Source organism: Rattus norvegicus, chromosome 8 (genome assembly GCF_036323735.1).
Source record: "Rattus norvegicus strain BN/NHsdMcwi chromosome 8, GRCr8, whole genome shotgun sequence".
NCBI lineage: Eukaryota > Metazoa > Chordata > Mammalia > Rodentia > Muridae > Rattus > Rattus norvegicus.
Window position 1 is genome coordinate 29,738,628 of NC_086026.1, and position 16,034 is coordinate 29,754,661.

General features: G+C 44.3%; 1 long non-coding RNA gene across 15 annotated transcripts; it reads left to right on the plus strand.

Annotated features, from left to right (window-relative positions):
- The first annotated feature begins 792 nt into the window (after window positions 1-792).
- LOC120094093 (uncharacterized) lies at window positions 793-15,739 on the plus strand. Of its 15 annotated transcripts, none has more exons than XR_010054336.1 (7): window positions 794-5,315; window positions 5,821-6,107; window positions 6,608-8,867; window positions 9,123-9,156; window positions 9,646-9,818; window positions 11,069-11,153; window positions 15,460-15,739. It is a non-coding gene; the product is annotated as an uncharacterized LOC120094093 (long non-coding RNA). The 15 variants fall into 15 exon arrangements; XR_010054332.1 differs by having other exon boundaries at window positions 803-5,315; window positions 6,608-7,312; XR_005487999.2 differs by having other exon boundaries at window positions 808-5,315; window positions 6,611-6,838.
- Window positions 15,740-16,034: the final 295 nt, after the last annotated feature.

The following is a 16,034-nucleotide window of genomic DNA, read 5'->3' on the forward strand; positions in this document are numbered from 1 at the left end:
GGAGGCGCTCAGTCAGTGAGTGCATTTTCCTTAGTGTCTCTTGTAATGTGGAGGGCTGGTCCTGCTCCTGGTGCTGTCTCTGGGCACTCAACAAACGCCCCTTAACACACGTGCAGCTTGAACTTCCTGTAAGCAATTGCTCCCAAACTGTGGCAGCCATAATTCTGAGAAACGGTCACATCTAAGTTCCGAAGAGCCACGGGGGAAGACAGAAGCTACTTGCCCCTTCTCTCAGCATCAAACTAGTGGAGAGGCGTTTGGATCCTTAGTTATGTCTGGCAAAACGAGCAACCAAGTCAGGCCAGTAGCACTGAGTCTGAGCTGGGAGCCACCCACAGGAACCCCAGATTTGGACCAGAGCCTGCTGCAACCCACCAGTGTTTCTGCTCACCCATGGCCTTGTCTGTTTGCTCCGTTCAGCTGGCCTCTTCCTCAGTGTCCTCTCTCTGGGTTTGGCAAGTGTCTGTGTTGGTCCTGTCTCACAGTGACCTTCTCAGAATGCAAACACTGCCCAACCACAACTCCAGGTCACGTGTTCTTTTCCATCTCTCCCGCGTAGCAGGGACGTTAAGGGAACACAGTTATACGTGCACTGACTTTATGGATAAAACTTTCAGAGAGCCCACGTCTACTCAGCGTTTTATATTGAAAATAAGTAAATAAACCGGAAATTCAGGGGTCAGAAAGCACAGTGACTCCATCTGTGGTTGGGGGAAGGGGAACTTGTCGAGATGTTCTGAAAATGCTTCTCTGGTTTAGCCTTCAGCCCTGGGGGGGGGGGGGTGGTAGGCAGTCTAACCCCTACCAATCATGTGACCCAAACTAGGATTAGCAAAAGCAAACAAGACCTTTGAGCTGTAGGCATTTTCTCCTGAGGAAGCCACTTGCCCACATTCTTGAATCCTGAAAGAGCCACGTACAAGTCAGTGGACGAAGAATCCTTACGAGGAATTCTCTCTCCACCCATGAGCTGATTGAATTGCCTTTTCTCATAAGGCAAAGTACAAATGTAGTCCCTGGTTTTACTAGAGATCAATTCTAGACAGTGGGATTTTGTTTGGTTTCAAAGGGATTTGAAAAGATTAAAAAGGAGAAAAGAAACGAAAATAAAGTCATTTTCAAAATCACGTGATTGCCTTCCTACCTTAACTGAAGTTGTACTTGGGGTGGGGGTACGTTTTAAACTCTTTTTTTTTTTTTTTTGTGGTCAATCACCTTGCGCTGCTCACATATTACTGGCTGGTCACTCATAGGTCATTATTTTGCATCACGAAGTTGGTAGAGTTAACTTTTGGGTTTGAGTTCTGGAAAAATACTGGGAGAGGAGTGAGGAAAGGGGTCTTCCTGAATAAGTTCAAAACTATATTTACGTTAACTGCATGGGTTACTCGGGCCTGCTCAAGATCTTGGAGTAGTGTCCTCACGAAATAACAACAGAACACTCACAGTATTCCTTCATATTCCTGAACCTTTTGCAAGTTCTGAGGAAAATATTTCTTTTCCTCCTACAAACAGCCCATGTGTAATTGTGTTGGGAGATGTCATTCTGAGGCCAGGGAGAAGGAGACTTCTTGCCTCCAGACGAGACAGTTAGAATTTGCCGTTTTCCCTTACCCATACCCTTAGCCCTTCCCGCACCTGCAAAAGCAGCAACCTTTACCTCACAGGAGGGAAGCAGTGGCAGACAGTTTTTACTATTGACGTTTTCTGGCTCCCAAGTGGTCCTGACAAGGGAAGTGCTTTTAGGGAGACCCATGAAAGAAAACCTGCAAACTCCTGCTTCTTCAACTGGCCCTGCCTGATTGAAAAGTGGCTGGGTTTCAGTGGGGTTGAATTCTAGTAGGCCTCATGAGACCTCACAGAGCCAGAATCTTCTGCCCGTGCATTGTGTGAGGTGGCGTGAGTGCACCGTAGCCCGGCTTGATCACACTTGTCTCCAGGAAGGCTCCAGGCCTCACCGCACACCTAATCTCTCTGAGTCCCTTTTTCCTTGTGCGATTCAGACATGATAATGCTTCCCATGTGGTTGAGGTGAGGATAGAATTGAATACTAATTGTGAAAATCGTGACGAGTTCATAGTAGGAATTACAAATAGCGCTTCCAGACCTTTCCCTGGTGTCTGTCTGAGGCTGCTAATGTCTCATTATCAGTGTGTTAGCTCACTGCTAACGGTCCCTCCTGCTCAACCCGCACTTGTGGAAGAACAAAGAGGAAGAATGGCAGGCCACAGTGTGAGACTCCGGTGACAATGTCCATGTCTTCAGCACCTGTGCTCATAGAGGACATTCACAGAAGCCAGGGCAGTACCTGGTCAGAACCTGAAACCTGTCATCCTAAGGTAAGAGGACTCAGTTCCATAATTGGGCTAAAAGACAACCCCAAGCAACTATGGCCACCAGCTTATTCTTCCATGCTGGGGAGATGGTGGACGGTGAACCCCACACACAGTCACTGAGGTGCTGATGGGAACAATCCGTTGCTTTCCTTCCCTAATGCACTTAGGGATTAGGACTGCCTCTGAGGGAAAGTCTACAGATGTGAAGTTGTCTGTGAGGCTTCTTCCTGTGGTCTCTAGTCTTCCCCTCTGTAGTAACGTCCTCTTCTGAAGCATCTGCAACATAGTCATCCTTCTTTCTCTGTAGATTTTGGAGCCATGCAACCCAGTTGTCGATGTTAAAAATTGAAATATTTTTTGCCTCTGTTCTGAACATGTACAAACTGCTCCCCTGTAACTAGCCTGTAAACTAGGTACTGTACAGCGGCTTACAGGGCATTTACAGTGTATTACAGTATATTACCTACTATAGGGGTCTAGAGATGATTTAAAGTCTATGTGACGGTGTGTGACGGTGACGTGCTGAGCTGTCTTATCCAAGGCACCTGAGCATCCTTGGATTTCAAATCTGAGGGAGTCCTGAAGCAAATCGCCATGGATACTGAGGGAAAGCCTTATTACTTACCTCATAGTCTCATGCGGGATTTCAATGTCTGGCCTGGAATTACCCTCATTTTGCCCCTCTCTGCTCAGAATCCCTGTGTGTAGACTCATAAGAGTAGAAAGAAAAAAATCAGTTCTGAGCTTCACCGTATCCCACATTGCTCGCTCTGGGTGGGCGCCAAATACATGCTTCATGGGATGGCTGAGAGGGGATGGATCCATGGAGAAGGTCCTTCCAATTTAGTTCTAGGAGTTGAAAACAGGGGCCATATCCTGATATCTGGAGAAAGCTCGTGTATGGAAGTGCTTAGGACCCAGCCAAGCCAAAATCAGTCCTGGGAAGAGATATGTCAGGACCTTACACTGAGTCCTGTCTTTCCAGACCTCAGAATCAGCTCTGTTCCTATAGCTGCAGCCACGCCATGTTGGGAGCCAACCCTGTGTCCTTCCAATAAGTGGCCCCATGATTGTCCTAAGCAGCCTGTGTGGCATTTCCGTTGCTTCTTTCTGGACAACTCCTGTTTGCTTTGTCTGACTCCACAGAATTGAGCTGTGACAGTCATTCCTAAGAACCTAACTGTAAGGAGTCCGTAAGGTATTTTTCTTTTAAGTATCTTCGTCAAAGAATAGCATTCAGGAAATAAGTAGGAAAAAGTATAAGACACTATTTTTTAAAGGATAAGGAAGATGGTGATTTAATTTTAGGTCATTACAGAGTACCAGTCAACAGACAGATGACCAGAAACCTGACAGAAATTAACGCTTATTATTGGGCCTCTGTTTCAGATATGACTGAGGTAAGGGTCTCTAATGGTATCCAACAGGCCTGTAAGATTGTAACAAGAATTTGAAAGCCACAAAGATGCTATCTTCACCTTAGAGCTCCATATAAGAAGAGAGGAATGTATCCAAAGAGATGGGGCACTAGGTAGGAAAGCCAGAGACCTCACTCAGGGCAGGGAAAGAAAAGCAAACAACAGAGAAGGGGTTGATGCCCCCATTGACTCAAAGCAGGGAAGAGAATAAAGTGTCTTCTTATATGATAATTCTCGACATGTACTGTATGAATTGGACAATTAAGTCCAGAAAGCGTGTGAAGATGGGCCTAGACTAAGTGGGTCAGCTCTGAGTACTCCTCAAGAGCACAGGAGTGGATTCTGCACACGTGATATGGGTTAGGTTTTTCTGTTCCCAGGAGGTAGACTCAGAGGAAGAGGGAGTAACGAATCCCACTTTGTCATAGCAGCCATGTTTGATGAGTGACTGACCTCCAGGTCAATGAGATCGAGCTGATGTCTTTTCTATCCTTACTACAGACGTGACCAGAACACAAGGAAACCATATTTGTTACTTTTCTGTTATGGTGACAAAACACCCTGACCAGAGCAACTTGCAGAAGGAAGGATATTCTTAGGATTATGGTTCCAGTGGTCCAGTCCAAAATGGTGGGGGAAGGCAAGGCAGCAGCTGGCTGGAACACAAAGCCAGAAAAAAATCACATTTTCAACCACATGTGTGAAGCTGAGGGTGAACTGGAAGTGCGGCAAAGGTTATCAACCTTTGAAACCCACCCTAAGCAACACCAGACCTCCAGCAAAACTACACCTCCCCAAACCTCTCCAGACGGTGCCACCAAGTGGGGAACAGGTACTCTCAAATACGGGAGACCCTGAAGTGATATTTCTCTTCAAACCTCCAAAGGGGCCTTGGGTAGGAGTTGGTGTATTGCTGTATTGGCAAATACTGAGTTTAGGTAACCCTCCCTTTACAGGATAGAAAAATATTGAAATGTTCCAACATAGTTTAATGAGAAAATATAGCTAAAGGAGCAGAATCATAAGTGTTAGAATAGAGTTCGCCATAGATACTGCAAGACATTTTTAGGGACATAATAAGATAGCCACAATTAGGTTAAAAGACAACACAAAGGAATGGCTGTTTATATAATAGTCACCTTCTTCCAGTAACTCTTAATTGTGTGTGTATTAAAATTGACAACGCTTTCCGAGTTCTAATCTGTTTGCCTCCCATGGCTTTTGACACACTGAATGTTTCAGCTTGCACTTTTCTTGTGTCTAATTTATTTCAAAAGCAAGCGCTAAGTGTTGTCTAAGTGAGGACAGTTTTTGGATGAATGCTGTCTGTGACCTCCTACTTCCTTTATGTTATGCCTGAGAAATGAGCCCTCTATAGGTTTTGTTTTGTTCGTTTTAGAACTTAGACAGTTTTTCCTTATGGATTATTACATCATCATTTTTTTGTAGAAATTCTGAAGACTCTTGATCTGTATGACGTACCACTGAGATTTGTATTTTCCATTACAGAAAATTTCAAACCCAAGACGGGAAGAAAATGATCAGTGTCACCAGGCTTCAGGTGTGGTCGGCTTACCAATTTGATTACAATCAAGATTTTATGAAATTTGGTAGAATTGTTTATCATATCATCACCATCACCATCACCATCTTGGTTTTGTAGCTAGAAGTGGTCAAGGAGAAAGAAGAAATTGACTTCAAAACTAAAAATATTCTCTTCATTCTGTGCTTCTAGGATACCTCGGTCCCTAACACATCTCTTAAAGAACTGAGCACATAACCGGTACACTTTTAGGTCTATGTCCGAGTTTATCTAACTCACTGTCTTTCCTACTATCCATATTGCCATCCTCTGGATTTGAGATGTGAACTCTTCCTAAAAGACACCTTTTCACCATTCCTTTAGAAAGGAAGGGCTCTGGCCTGACAATTTTCAGTGGATACTATTTACCCACAGATAAGATTCCAGCTCAAGAAAATGTTTGTCTCTTAGCTTAGCACTAGGATCATTACTTCTCAGCTCACTGTTCTAAGGGAGCTCAGATGCTTTTCTTGTTTGCTTTTAGTAATGTGTTCGTTCAGGGAGCCGTTTGTGACATACGGAGGTAAAACGCACAGAAGCGTCGCACCCAACTTCGAATACTACCTGCAGGCACGTCTGAGCCACCCCACGCCGCCCGATCTATCTGATGACCAGGCACAAAGACAGTATAATCGACAGACTTTGCCCCTCCTGGTTGATTCCCTAAATTCCCCTGAAGTGTGGGTTGCTGGTTGTCAGATGGATTCCAATGCTAGAGAGCTTGATCCCAGAGTGGCCCTAGCAACCTTCGCCTTCATTTTTACCCATTCGGTAAGCAATATTTTTCAAGCTGTTCTGTGTCTTAAAATTCAGAAGAAATCTGTTTTCTTCCTTTATGGTAATTTAAAGTGATAATTTTGTAGCAGCCACTATCACCCCTTCCCATCGATCCCACCATCGGCCTCTACCATCGGTTTCTGCCCTGCCCCACGCCCCGCCCCCCTCCCGGCCATCCGCCTCTGCCATTTGTCCCCCTCCCCACCACTGCCCTCCTCCATTCAGCCCCTGCTATCGGTCCCCTCCCTATTGGCTCCACCCTTGGTTTCCGCCCCGGCCCCCTGCCATTGGTCCCAACCACCAGCCCCTCCCCAACCTCCATGAGCAGCTTTTATTGAGTCCAGAGGACTTTGTTATTTACCTCCTGTATCTTTCCACTCTGAAAGAGCTGACTGACTTAATGCCTCTCTGCCTCACTTTTTTCTTTTTTCTTTTTCTTTTTTATTATTTATTTACATATTTATGTTTTGTCTGCATGTATGCCTGCATACTAGAAGAAGGCATTAGGTCCCATGGAAGTACAATTAAGACAGTTGTGAGCCATCATGTGAATGCTGGGAATTGAACTCAGGACCTCTGGAAGAGCAGCCAACACCTTTAACCGCTGAGCCATCTGTCTAACCCCTGGTTCACGTTTCTTGAAGAGTCTGTCGTTTTTCTAATTGGCTGGAGCAGAAAACTGTTTGGAAATAACAGAAGGGCTGAAGCTGTATCTTCAGTTTCTGGTAATTGAAGAGGAAAGGACAGTCTGCATTTGCTAATGAGCTGGATACAGATCTTACTTCTTCCCCAGTAGAATATCAGGACCCAGAACTGAGCCACAAAATAAGGCCTTGAGCCGAGAATAACAAGGGTTTTGTTATGTTGTCCACTCCAGGACCCATTCTGCTATTTTCATAACATTCTAAATGATTCCGCATCTGCAAGTAATTAGTTGCAAAATAATCTATCTTGGGACTGTGGGTTAGTGAGAGTTGGGCAATAGGAGTTCCAACTGTGACCTAGCAACGTGTAAGTCATGTTCCTCCTGCCTTTGCCTGCAACCGTAAATACATAACGTAGATATAGGCAGGGCCTACACAACGATGAGCATAGTCATTTGCCTGAGAACTTAATTATTGACAATTGCTCCCTTTCTACGAAGGCCCTTTCCAATGTTGTCTAGATTCTTTTCTACAACACCCTGAGAGACAAGAGAGGTAAGACCTGTATCTGATAGTGGTTGTTAAGGAGGTGGCATGGTTTTCTTTTGTTTAGAATTCACTAATAGTTCATTGACGATAATAACACACACAGAGAGAAAACCATAAGAAGAAATCATAGTCACATGGCTCTGTGAGTCATCACTGTTCATACAATCGCACACGTAACCAACACCGGGGTCAGGAAAAAGCAATGCTAACACTCCCACATTCCCTTCCACATACCCAACTCCAAAGGGAGCCCACCCTTCTGATTCTAAATCAATGACGGGAATATTTGAGTGAATTTTTTATGGCACTCGAACAACATCCTTGTCAGGTGTAGATAACGCCTACCTGCCTAGGACACTCGCCTCTTCTTGATAAACTGCACTTGCTGTGAAGAAACAACAGAGGGCCCAGCGTCTAGCTGGAAGAGAGCACCTCTGAGCTGGAGCCTACCAGCAGGCTCCAAGGGCTAAAGGACAGACAACTAGAACTTCTATCTGTCTCTGTCAAAGGCTGACCCCAAACTCAGTTAAGAGTTTTGAAAGAGAAATTGTCTTTAGGACTTGATGGCTACGGTGGCCATCTTTTTCCTACTGTGGACATCTAAAAATGTAGGCTGGGAGCACAAACTCCAAAATAATTTTGTTCTACCTAAACCAGAGGCGAGGAGTGGGAGGGTTTTTCAAAAGACTCTTCTGTTTGGCTATGTATTTCACTCAGTGACCATGGGGAAGTCTGTCCTGTGCTCTACAAGGAGAGAGAGATTTTGCTGGAATGTGGAAGCGAGGAACAAGTGCCTGGTTGACCTCCTGGTGTGGACGAATATATCCCCAGGGTGAAGTCTTGTGAGCATACTTGGGGTGGGCAGAGCCAAAGACAGGCATCATTTAACTCCAGCTGAAACCTTCTGGAAGCTTCCTCTCCCAACCATCAGGACTGCTCTCCTCTAATTCTCCCCACTATCTAGAGACTAACAAACTAGTCTTACATCTCAACTAGTGGCCTGCTTGAGAAAGTTTGGAGCCTTGTGAAGAATAGAGAAATGGATTGGGCCAGGTGCTGCATTTGGTATTTATTTGTTTATTTATTTATTTACTTACATGCCTGGGGTAACCTAGGCTGACCTTGAACTTACTATGTTACCGATTCTACCCCTGAACTCCAGATCCCAGAGGACTGAAGATGTTCTCTCCACATAGCCTGATTGAACTGAGCCTTTAAATGGAGCCCAGCTCTGCCTAGTATAATGAACTCTGTGCTCACACTTCCTCCACTAGAAATAACTGCTTTAGACCATTCAACCAACATGCCAGGGCTCATCAGACCTCCTTTCTCTCTGGAGTCTTTGTCTACCCCTCTACTCCACGCCAGACCCAAAGGTTCTGGGCTCAGAACCTTTACATGAAGAGAGATCTCTTGGGTTTGAAGTTTTACCCAATCACAGATAAGTTGTTATTGTTGTTCCGTCCCTCGAGGGATCAAATGCTTTTCATTTAATGACTTTTTGAAAAGTTGGAAACCTTACCACCTTACAAAATTTTCATCAGAGGACTAAGAGACCCAGGTAAGCTTTAAAGGATGTCAAGAATGTCCCATTTAGATCACCCTGTCCCGTGACTTCAGCAATGCCGATGTGGGGCTTTTTAATATGCTTTAGACCTCATTAAAAACAAATGTCAAATAGGTTAAGCTGGAGTGTAGGGGAGACTCGTTTCAAAAAGCTGACTCTTTTTTCCCTTAAAAATGTTGGCTCTTCTCTAGACAGCTGTTTCAGCATAGAGTTATGTTATTTTCATTAATTCCTCATTACGTCTTTCAGGTCACAAATGAAATCTGTGGTGGCAGATCCTAAGGTCAGTTCTGCAGTGGGTGACAGAAAGACAAGGGCTTCGTTTGTATCGCTCAGATTTTATCATAACACTTCCAGGACAATTTTGCCCACATCTGGAACATCAACTCTCGGTTCCTGAGTCTGGAATATCCATGCCAGTCTGAAAACATGACAGGGAGCCTGCGAGAAAGCGTGCGCTCAGATCCAATAATTAATTACTTTGGGCTAAATATTCAAATGTCTTTTTTCAGTAAGCCATTGTTTTATCACCTCCAAGCAATGTCCCTTACCTTTCCAGGGAAGGTTAGGACGCATGCTCACCCTATTGTGGCGCACGCAGGAAAACAGCATCGTTACTCTCACAGGGAAGGTTAGGACGCATGCACGCATGCTCGTCCCACTGTGAGGTAGGCTCATCCTACTGTGACGCACGCAGGTTAGGACGCAGGTTAGGACGCATGCTCATCCTACTGTGACTCATGCCGGGAAACAATGTCCCTTACCTGCACAGGGAATGTTTAGGTGGTATGCCTCTCCTGCTGTGATGCACACAGAGAAATGCGACGACGACGACGTTTCCATTTGAAAAATGCCCACATCAACTCCCCCTTCGTAGCAGGGGCTGGTTTCACAAGCCTTGTCGCAGGGTTACTCCTCAGATAACAGCTTCTTAAAATTCCCCAGGTAACCATATATAGGGCTGTGTAACTGAATGCTAAGCCTGTGAATATTTGGCAACATAAGAGGTTTCTGAATGGTCAATGACCAAAAATTAAATTCAGTCTTAAGTTAGTAACGAATCTGAAGTGTTTCTGGCAATACTCACCCATGGTACATCACATGACTTTCTTTGGGCATTGGTTTCGGCACACGCTGTGCACACTTTACACTGTTTGCCTCGTCACAACGGTGATCCCTGCCTGACACACACTGGCTCAGACACCAGGCTGTTGTGACTTATGGCAGCGTTTTTACTGTGCATTCAAAGGGGGGCTGTTCTTCTGGAAACAATGGTTTAAGTATGGAAGACAAAGGGTTTTCACACTTCCCTGGTGTCATTCCTCAGCATGTAATTATCAGAGTGATATATCTTTGGATTGTACTGGGTTAGAATTGATCTAAAAAATTGTTGTTTTAGTTGCCAACTTGAGTTCATTTTAAAATATCATTCCTTGAGTTTGGCTTGGGGTTAAACAGGATCTCCATTTCCGAAATACCCTTCAGCTTACTTCTGCTACTTTGTACTACATACGAATGCAAAGTGATGCCTTCAGCACTGATGACTATAAATTCAGAATATTACTCAGCCCTGAAAAATATTAAATATGCCGTACATCATGCTGTATCGACTACTGGGCTAAGATTTGATCATGCTGCAACTTGTTTTCATCTTGATTAAATTGTAAGATTATATGTAAGGCAAAGAATTGTTTCTTAGCAGTAAATGTTCAGCCTCTGCATCCTTATACCTAGGGCGATGTGAACATTGGAGGGAAAGAGGAGTTGTAACTGAAAAAGGTTCTAAGAAGTTTCCTTAGATCGTTCACACTCCCGGATTTCTAAAGAGGAAAAGGAAGGCATAAGGCAAAACTATTTACTGCATTGAATTATACAAGCTAGTTATCTAAAGTACATTGTTTTCATAAATAAAACATGCAAAGAAAAAAATAGCTAGAACAAGCAGTAACTCGATCGCCTTAACCTGACAGCTGCTCTCTAAGAGGAGAGCCAGGACCTCTCAACTGAGGCAAGACCCATGCGGCTGTCACACGGTGCGGTAAAGGACATTTTCAGCAACAGGGCCTAACCATTAGGTTGGGGAAAGTAACGAATAGCTCTGACAATAGCCTGCAATGTTTTGGAGTCCTAAGGGACCCCCTTATCATTTATGCCTATGTGTTTGTTTCTGACTATGTGCATGTGTTGGTATGCAGGTGTGTGTCCCTGACTGCAAGTGTCTGAGGAGCCCAGAGGTGTCCTCCTGGAATTGGCGTTATAGGCAGTTTTGAGTTACCTGAGGTGGGTGCTGGGAGCTGAAGTGGGATGTTCTAGAAGAACAGTAAGCGTTCTTAACCACTGAGCCAACTCTCTAGCCCCTGTTCTGTATGGCTTTGTGGTTCCCCAAACATTATAAAATGGTGGTCTTCTTGTTTCATCCCTAAAGAAGTCATCACATATCATCCAATTGCACACCCCCCCATTACAACCCTGAGAAAACCAAATGCTGATGAAGTACTATGAACTAATGTAAATATTAACACTTCCTCAGTGGTTCTGATACTGTTATAGTTTTAAATTTAACTTACGATCATTGGCCACTTACTATGTTATGGTTATTTTACCTCTTTTAAGTTTCTTCCATCTGGACTAGAATGTATGCTGTCCTTTTTTTTTTAAACTCTTCTCTCTCTCTCTCTCTCTCTCTCTCTCTCTCTCTCTCTCTCTGTGTGTGTGTGTGTGTGTGTGTGTGTGTGTGTATTCAGGACACGTGGAGAAAGTGGTCTTAAATTTGAATTTGCCTTTTTCTGAATGAATCTGTTCAGATTAAAAAATTTTGGCTAAAACATATATATTGTGTATTAAATTTCAGGGTGTTATTTTCTCCTTGTATTTCTAAGAGCTTGTTATTTAATTAAGTTTGGAATGTCTACGTTGTCTTAAGATTTGTTACTGCTTGGGGAAGAGTTATCATCCAATAAGAAGTTTGAGTTGGGGGCCCTGTTTTCTTCTCATTCTCTTTTCTTTTGAGGGTCTTGCTGTATAGCCCAGGATAGCTACAAATGCTTGATCCTGCATAAATTCTGAGATGATAGGCCTGCATCACTGGGCTTCTGTTTCCTCTCTCAGTCTACGTGCACAGACAGTTCACTGTCTCTTCCCCAGGCTGTATCTTCCATTTGGAATGGGCGTTCCTTTTCTGGGGTTATTTTCTCTTTCCCCCACCAAGCATTTTGCATTGGCTAATTTATTTACTTGCTTGGATATGTTGGTGGTTTTGCCTATCCACAGTTTCATATTTTGGCTAGACACAAGGATGGAGGAGGTTTCCCTTGATGGTCTTATTAATCTGCGTGGTCTTTTGGAGTATTTATAGAATGTAGGGTATTTTACTCCCTTAGATGTCATCACGTGTCCATTCAGTCGCTTCTCATTCCCTTTGTGTCGTTTTTTTAACCTCCGATCTCCCACGAGCCTGGAGACACACTCACTAATTGTCAATGGGCCCGTAATAGTTTCCCACACTCACAGCCTTGGCTGTGTTTTATTACTTTTCTTCGGTTGGAGATTTACATTGGAAAAGGAAGGTTAAGGTGTGTTTGGCATGAACAGACTCAGCTTGAGCCATTTCGAGGGACGAGCACTGGCTCAGAACAGCCACGCAATAAATCTTCGTAGAATCAGTGATTCAAAAGGAAAGCAAACTGGATAAAGTTGCCCAAATGTGAAGAAAACTGAAGTCTTTTTTTTTTTTTAAACATCGAGTGAAACATAATAAATCCCACATTTTCAGGAGTTTCATTAGCTGTTTAGACTTCTGAGGGTACCAGAAACAAATACCTTAGGATTGTCAGATTGGGAAAGCCAGATAATTAAGTTAGAGTTTGGTGGAGTCACGATTTGACACTTTAGAGTGCAGGCCTGGGGTGGGGGGTGCTTCAGCCTCAGGGTGACTTCTGTGTGGGAGACTCCGGGGGGGGGGGAGGGGGGGATTCAGGAACCACATGACCTTGTTAGTTTCTTGTCTCCCCAGGGTTCCGTGGGTGGTGATGGCTGACCAGAAACATGAATGGGGCTTGCTGCTCTGCTTGTGGTCAGTTTCCATAAATCATTTCTTCCATTGTCTGGATACATTCGGGCATCCAGTAGTTTATTTCCAGAATATATAAAGAAGCAGAGGCCAAGGGTGTAATCTTGGAGCTATTTAAATAGAGTGGTTCCAGTCAGGACGAGCAGCTGTTCCCAATTATTAGTCAATATATTCTAGGTGCCAGGGAAAACCCACAAGGGTGTCACTAAATTGAATTTTAAAAATGACCTTCTGTTCAGTTGAAAATCTCCTAGCTGCCCGCCCCCCCCAGCACTGGTCTCCTATTGAACAAGTTAGCAACACTCTTGTTCATGAATCACTGCGGCTGCCCATAGAGAGGATTTGGGCTAAGCTGTCACACAGGTTAGCTCTCCGGGAGTCCTCTGTGGTGCTGTTAGGTTAAAAGGATAAGTAAGGTCAGGCCATACTGATGGGTAGGCACAGTGCGTGTACGCTGTGGTAAGGCACACGTTCAAGCAGTGCCTCGCTTCCTGACATCCCAGTTTGTTTCACAAGCCCTGGAGGGACAGGGCAGAGCTCATGGCTATGCTACTGAGAAACACATATTTCCCTGGCGCTGATCACCGAGAACAAAAACCGCTTCTGCAGAGAAGACCTTGAAAACCTGGGGCCCAGAGAACAACAGAGCAGTCATTCAATGCAAAATGGTCTCACGCAATGCCCACCCTCACACGCCTTCCGCCTAATTTCTTTAGCTTTGGGACTAAAGGACAAAGCTTCTGGAGCAATGTTGCCTGCGATTATATCTTGGCTTCATTTTGAGTAGTGGGACCTTGGACGGGTTAGCTAACTGGTTTGTTTCGCTTTTTTTTTTTTAACTTTCACTTTTGTATCTACAAAGTGGGGATAGCAAACTACTAGCTTAATAAGGGATGGTAACTTAATTGTGAGCTTTTCATGTCTTTATGGCCATTTCCTTCCTGACCATTGTCACTGGCTATGGTCCTCCTGCACAAGGGGCTGGACACAGGCTGCCTTTTCCCCGCTCTTATCTCACTCTCTTTTACTGACACTATCTATGTACCGAACGTGGTCTACTTAAATTAGCCAAAACTATTTTCCTTCTCTCTTTCCACGTGTGTAGACATTTCCTAGAGCTAAATCTGCCCTTTGTTAGGTGAATGGAAACATCTCCTGAGGTCGCTGGCCAAGTTAAAATGTCACCATAGACAGATTTCATAGGTGACCTTAGATCAGCGAAAAATTCCTCCTTGTCCACTTCCCATGGTGACTTCAAAAACTGAAGCTTGGGGGGAGACGCGCTTGTTGTGTGCCAGCCTAAAACACAAAAGCAGTGTGTATGATCTATATGCCTCACGAAAAGCCTATCAATAGAGCTCTTCATTCACAAAATATGAAAATGGTCCATTTAATTAGTTGTCAGGGCTAGTAAGCTTCTGTGTTAAAGCGCATATGAAAATGCTTTGAACAGCGGCACAGAGAGTTTATTTAGCTGTTCTGTTTTACTGCAGCGAGGTGCCAAGCTGGCTCCAGAGAAATCTTGCCATGTGGTGCCTAGGAGTCTAAGTTCTAAATTGAAAGCCCCGGCTGCTCTCTGTCCTTCCCCTGTCAGGAGAGGCAGGCTTTTTATTCCACACAAATGAATTCTTAATAGTTGATGTTTGTGAATGTCTTTACATACTTTTTATGACCTATTTTATGTCTGTAGGTTTCCTAGATTATATGTCCCCGAGTTCAATGTTTCCCTGCTCATTCCCTAGACCCGACTGCATTCGATACGTGGCATTTGATATGCTATCTTTTATTATGCACAGGCCCTTTGATCTCTGCCGAGGAAAGGCGCCACATAAATGCAGAAATCCATTATAATCATACAGAAGAGTGGCTTTATGGGCCGAGTCCTGCTTAGCAACGCAGATGCATATGCAGTTGGGTGGAAGAGTGGACAAGGCTGTGGAATGCTAATGCGTGTGTCTATTCCGATACATAGACTTGCTTAAAGACATCTACCTTTTCAGGATGCATTTCACAGACACAAACAGGCACAAAGAAGTGAACGCATTGTAAACGTCTCAACCCACTCGATGCACCCGCACACCCGACGCTAAGATCAAGAGCAGAACCTTGCGCTATCCCTCGCGACCCACTTCCGCGTTGCTTTCTCTTGCCTCTGAACATCAAATGGGTCAGAGCAAACAAAATAGACGTCCTGAGGCCTGACCCCCTTTTTAATTTTTATTTTAACTTTTATTTTTTTTTGACACTATGTTGGTGGAATTCTATCCAGTAATTCTTAGGACATGTTTGCTGTATAGCACCCAGAGGTGTTTGAACCATTTCTAATTCTTAGTGGTTGGCTAGAGTGCGGCTAAAAAGTCTTATACATGTCTTGTGGTGAATGTTTGCGTGTATATATGTTACACGTACACTACCAGTAGAATTCCTGGGTTTTGTAGTATATGTGCCCATGCCTGGCCTTGGTAATGTTGCTGGAACAGTTTCATAAAGTAATTCTATCCGTTTTTATCCCCACAGTGGAATTCAGGTGCCAGGTAGCCCAACATCCTTACCGAGGAGAAGCCGTTTGCAGCTCCCATAAATACAGAACTTTGATGCGTGAATTGTTACCGAGATGAGCAGGTGCTGGTAGAGTTCTCAGACGAGTCCACAAGTTCTCCAGTTGGCAGAGCTTGACTTTAATTAAGACAGTTCTGTGTGGGGGAGACGTGTCCCTATCCCATAACGGTGCCGGAGAAGAGGAGGAGACACATTTACGTCTACAACATGTTTCATTAAACAATAGCTGGTTTCCATATTTTTCTGGTTCATCTTATAATTTGCCATCACCTTCCAGAACTCCCAGACCCCTTCTTAGTTTTAACCCGAAATGGTGTAAACACCCAAACTCTAAACACGCTACTGGTTACACTCATTCCTGGCTGTGCATGGGAACAGACTCCATGCGCTCACTATTTGCTCTCCTCTGTCTCGATGTGCAGCACCCCAGCTGGAGAGGCTACCATGGATAAAGGGAGAAAGCCCCTTCCCTCTCCCACCATCACTGACTCGGGCATCAGCCTTCAGTTCTGTGTTAATTCTTCTGTTGGGTG